Genomic DNA, 6,303 nt, shown 5'->3' with positions numbered 1-6,303 from the left:
CGTCAGATCTCATTCTGGAAGGTTATGAGCCACCATGTGGTTGCTGGGAATTGAATTCAGGACCTCTGGAAGTGTGTGCTCTTAACCACTGATCCATCTCTCCAGCCCTATTTTTTAACTTTAAAGAAGCATTTAATCATATACATAAAATAAAGAGATCTTTTTTAATGTATTTATTTATTATATGTAAGTACACTGTAGCTGTCTTCGGACACACTAGAAGAGGGCATCAGATCTCATTGTGGGTGGTTTATGAGCCCCCCATGTGGTTGCTGGGATTTGAACTCAGGATCTTCGAAAGAACAGTCAGGGTGCTTACCCACTGAGCCATCTCGCCAGCCCAAATAAAGAGATCTTAACAGGAAAAAATCATTTAATCTAGTTTGTGATATTCTCAGAAAATACCTGGGGAAGGAGTAAGTCACACTTGAGGCATACATGCTTAGACCTTACACACACAAGGTTCACTACTATTTTATTTGCAAATTATATTGTAAAAGGAATAGTGTTCTGTGTCAGCAAACTTCACAGCACATGTTGCTAACTGTGTTAACCTTGTTGATTATCAGCTGGCAAGAGTCATTAACCAACAACTAGAGAAGTTTCAAAAGGTTCGTTGTGCCCATTGATTTCGGAAGAACTGCTACTCAACAGCAGACCAGGTGATCACAAGTGTTCCTTCTAGGTCAAGCAAACAAACGAAAACCCTGATCCCTGGGCATGCTGGTGTGCCCCTAAACCTAGCTCTCCGGAGGCAAAGGCAGCTGCATCTCAGTCAGTTTAGGACCTGCCTGTTCTACAGAGGGTGTTCCTGTCCAGCCAGGGCTATACAGAGAAACACTGGGTAGAAAAAAAAAACCACAACTGACAGCCACAATAAACAAACGAATCTATGAATATAAAAACAAAACAAAACAAAACAAGGGGGCTGGAGAGATGGCTCAGAATTTGTTTTTTTTTGTTGTTGTTGTTGTTGTTTGGTTTGGTTTTTGTTTTTTTCGAGACAGGGTTTCTCTGTATAGCCTAGGCTGTCCTGGAAGTCACTGGCCTTGAACTCAGAAATCTGCCCTTCTCTGCCTCCAGTGTGCTGGGATTAAAGGCATGTGCCACCACTGCCCTGCTTTTTTGGGAGGGGTGGGGGTGGGGCTCAGCGTTTAAGAGCGCTGACTGCTATTCTGGAAGTCCTGAGTTCAAATCCCACAACCACATGATGGCTCACAACCATCTGTAATGGGATCTTGCCCCTCCCCCGCCCCTTCTGACATGTGCAGGCAGAACATTGTACACAATAAATCTTTTTTTTTTCTTAAAATGTCTTTATTTTATGTACACTGACCCTGTCTTCAGACACACCAGAAGAGGGCATCAGATCCCATTACAGATGGTTGTGAGCCATCACGTGGTTGCTGGGAATTGAACTCAAGACCTCTGCCGGGCATGGTGGCACACGCCTTTAATCCCAGAACTCGGGAGGCAGAGGCAGGTGGATTTCTGAGTTCGAGGTCAGCCTGGTCTACAAAGTGAGTTCCAGGACAGCCAGGGCTATACAGAGAAACCCTGTCTCAAAAAACAAAAAAAAAAACAAAAACAAAAACAAACAAAAAAAAAACATAAAAAAACAAAAAACAAAAAACCTCTGAGAGAGCAGTCACTGCTCTTAACCACTGAGCTATCTCTCCAGCCCAAATAAGTTTAAAAAAAAAAAAGAATAAAATAAAGAACTTAAAACAAAACAATCCCCCCTCACACACAAAACTGATCAGATTGACAAAATACACTCTGTTGTGTAAAAACTGGCAGTTACTTAGAAATATACTTCTGCCTAAAATTTGAAAGTAAAAAAGTATTCACAGCATTTTTCCTTTTTTTTTAGAATGTATTTATTTATTTATACATTTTTATACATATATTCTTACATATTTATACATATATGTAAGAACACTGTAGCTATCTTCAGACACTCCAGAAGAGGTCTTGTTATGGATGGTTGTGAGCCACCATGTGGTTGCTGGGATTTGAACTCTGGACCTTTGGAAGAGCAGTCGGGTGCTCTTACCCACTGAGCCATCTCACCAGCCCCCTCACAGCATATTTAATGTATTTATTTATTATATGTAAGTACACTGTAGCTGTCTTCAGACACTCCAGAAGAGGGCATCAGATCTCATTATGGATGGTTGTGAGCCACCATGTGGTTGCTGAGATTTTAACTCAGGACCTTCCGAAGATCAGTAGGTGCTCTTAACTGCTGAGCCATCTTGCCAGCCCACAGATACACTCTTCTGTAAGACACAATCATATATGTAGGTCGAACACCCATAAATAGGAATGAATAATTTATACTTAATTATAATTAAATTAATACAGTAATAAAAGTTTTTTTTTAATTCTCTTGTGATAACTTCCCGTTATATTTTTGTGTGTTTTATTTAGTTTAGGTGTTTTTGTTGGTTTTTTTGGAGAAGATTTCTCTGTAGCCCTGGCTGTTTTGGAGTTCAATACATAAAGCAGTTTGGGCTCCAACTCTCAAAGATCTGCCTGCCTCTGCCTTCTGAGTGCTGGGATTAAGGATTTTTGCCACCACACCCAGCTTAGTTTAGGCTTTTAATTTTTTTTTACTTTATTTTTAATGTGTATGGGTGTATTTCCAACATGTAAGTCTGTGTACCTTATATGTGCAGTGCCCATAGTAGCCAGAAAAGGGTGTTGGATTCCCTCAAATCTGAAGTTACAGATGGCTGTTACCCAGCATGTGGGTGGTGGGAATTGATCCAGGAGTCCTCCGGAAGAGCAAGAGGTGCGGCTAACTGCTAAACTACCTCTCCAGGCCCTACCTCCTTTTAAGTTGTACGTGAATGAGTTTTTTCCTACATGTATGTTCATCACGTGCGTGTGTACCCGTGGTTCTGAGAGCCTATAGGATTAGAATACCTCAATCCCCTGCAACAACAGCAGGTGGTGCTAACTGCTGAGCTGGCCCCAGCCTCTTAGGTTTCATGAAAAGTTTCCTTATGTACTGCAGGCTCGCTTCTAATTCCTCATATAGCTGATGAGCTCTAAATGCTGATTCTGAGGATGTGCTATATAGCTCTGTTTCTGTTCCCCACTGTCCCAGATGACCTCAAGGTGACCAGCCAGCAAACTGGTTGCATGTTGACTACATTGGACCACTTCCTCTGTGGAAAGGACAAGGTTTGGTTCTTTTTTTTTTTTTTTTTTTTTAAAGATCTATTCATTATTTATTATGAATTATTATTATTATGCTTTGAATCAGTGTCCTATATATGGTACAGTTCCTCCCATAGCCAGGATCCATGCATGGGTCCAGGAATCAAGGAGTGGAGAGTGGAATAGTTCTACTCACCATCACTCTAGGGCAGTTTTTGTTTCTTGTCTCCATAACTCTAGGTTCTGCTGGCCTAGAAATTTTGGTTCCAGAGGGGGGAGTGCTCCCACCAGGAGCCACAACAAACATTCCATTGAACTGGAAGCTCAGGCTCCCCCCTGGTCATTTTGGGCTTCTAATGCCTTTAAACCAACAGGCTAAGAAAGGAATAACAGTGTTAGGAGGGGTGATAGATCTAGATTACCAGGGTGAAATTGGACTGTCTCTCCACAATGGAGGTAAGCAGGATCATGTCTGGACTGCAGGAGATCCCTTAGGGCATCTCTTAGTACTACCATGTCCTGTGATTAAAGTCAATGGGAAACTACAACAGCCTAATCTAAGCAGGATGACAAAAGACACAGACCTGTAAGGAGAGAAGGTATGGGTCACTCTCCCAGGAAAAGAGCCAAGACCTGCGGAGGTGCTTGCAGAGGGTGGAGGAAATACAGAATGGGTAGTAGAGGAAGGTAGTTACAAATACCAGCTAAAGCCATGTAACCAGTTGCAGAAAGGAAGATTATAAAGTAATATGAATGCTTCTGTTTTATTTATTTTAAAAGATTTATTTTATTTTATGTATATGAGTACACTACAGCTGGCTTCAAAATATTCCAGAAGAGGGCATCAGATCCCATTATGAATAGTTGTGAGCCACCATGTAGTTGCTGGGAATTTTATTTTGTTAAGGACACATTTGTCTTTCTTCCAATTTTTTTTTTTAATGTATGTGAGATGGTTGTGAGCCTTCATGTGGTTGTTGGGAATTGAAATTTTAGGACCTCTGCTGGCTCTGGTCAGTCCTGCTTGCTCTAGCCCGAAGATTTATTTATTATTATACATAAGTACACTGTAGCTGACTTCAGACACACCAGAAGAGGGTGTCAGATCTCATTACAGGTGGTTGTGAGCTACCATGTGGTTGCTGGGATTTGAACTCAGGACCTTCAGAAGAACAGTCAGTGCTCTCACCTGCTGAGCCATCTTGCCAGCCCTCTTCCAATTTCTTTAACATCAATTGGTATTTAAATTAAGATACTAAAAGAATGTTCCCATCAGGCAGTGGTGGCACAAGTCTTTAATCCCAGCACTTGGGAGGCTGAGGCAGGCGGATTTTTGAGTTCGAGGCCAGCCTGGTCTACAAAGTGAGTTCCAGGACAGCCTGGGCTATACAGAGAAACCCTATCTCGAAAACAAACAGCAAAACAAAACAAAACAAGAATGTTCCAAGGAACATTGCACCATTGTAAATTTACAAATGCACTTGTGATCTACAAAGAATAGTTACCTTGTTATTGTTTCATAAGGACATGAGATATTATTTGTGTTAAGTTAACAAGGGGTAGATTGTAGTGGGTATTCCTGGTTGTCAACTTGACTATATCTGGAATGAACTACAATCCAGAATTGGAAGGCTCATCTGTGATCTTGAGATCCTGATCTTGAGGTTGGGAGATACAAGTTTCTGACTTGGATCTTGGCATAGAGATCTTGAGGTATAGTGGCTATGAATCCCAGGACACCAAGGCAAGGAGATCTCAGAGTTCAAGGTCATCTGGGACAAAGCAAATCCCAGATCCTGGTGGCACACACATTTAATCTGTGCCACACCTTTTGCTGGAGACCTACATAAAGACATTGGAAGAGGGCTGGTGAGATGGCTCAGTTGGTAAGAGCACCTGACTGCTCTTCTGGAGTTCAAATCCCAGCAACCACATGGTGGCTCACAACCATCCATAACAAGATCTGACTCCCTCTTCTGGAGTGTCTGAGGACAGCTACAGTGTACTTACATATAATAAATAAATAAATCTTTTAAAAAAACAAAACAAAANAAAACAAAACAAAAAAACAAAGAAATCTTAAAAAAAAAAAAAGACATTGGAAGAAGGGAGATTCTTTTTTGCCTGATTGCCTTGTGGGACTGAGTAACTGCTAGATCCTTGGACTGACATTCACAGTTGCTGCTGATCATTACTGGGGAGTTGGACTACAGACTGTAAGTCATCAACAAATTCCCTTGCTGTATACAGACTATCCATAAATTCTGTGACCCTAGAGAATCCTAATACACCCACTATCCTCCAACAAGGGGAAGGCTACCTGGAGGTCACTATGTAGCCAGGCCATGCTTAAAACTTCAGATCGTTGCTTTTCCAAGTGCCAGGCCGGCAGGATTCCCAGGTGAGCCACCTGGGAACTGAACTCAGGACCTCTGGTGAGTGTTCCCGCCCTCGGAAACACTCCGGTCTAGGTCTGTCCTGAAGGGTGGGAATATCCTAAAAGGGAATAGGCTGCGAAAGGAAATTGAGCCTAGACAAGACTCTGATCAAGCCTCGATTTTTAATAACCAGACTCTTGTTTAAGTAACATGAAAAATTCCCAGCCCCCTCTTTTAGTCTTTTGAAGTTGCTGGAGGAGGTCCGATCATAGGTGGGTCCAAGGGATTGTAGACGGGTCTGAGGATCGAGGCGGGGATGAGTGTCTGTTGATGTAGGGGGTCCAAGGATGCTGCATTCTGGGAGATCTGAGGTGGTCCTCTCGGTAGGTGGTGGAAACACAGCAACTCTCTGGTATGCCTATGCCCCTGTCGGGGGCTGCTGTTTTGAGGGAGAGTGATTAGTGGAGGTGGGAGACCCCAACACTCTGGAAGAGCAGTCAGTGCTCTTAACCACTGAGCCATCTCTCCAGCCCCCAATGTGATGTTTTTGATATTTTCTATATGCCAGTTGTTCAGAGATTTTGTATTTCCTCTAGTTCTTTTCTACTAAAAAGTGAATCAATGTTTTGTTTTCCTTCTCTCTTCCATCCTTCCTTTCTTTTCTTTTGTTTGTTTGTTTCTTTCTTTCTCTCTCTCTCTCTTTTTTTTTTTTTTTTTTTTTTTTTGTACTACTAAAACCTGACATATATTTGTACAT

Source organism: Mus pahari, chromosome 3 (assembly GCF_900095145.1).
Source record: "Mus pahari chromosome 3, PAHARI_EIJ_v1.1, whole genome shotgun sequence".
In the NCBI taxonomy this organism is placed as follows: Eukaryota; Metazoa; Chordata; class Mammalia; order Rodentia; family Muridae; genus Mus; species Mus pahari.
This window is presented reverse-complemented; position numbering follows the sequence as displayed.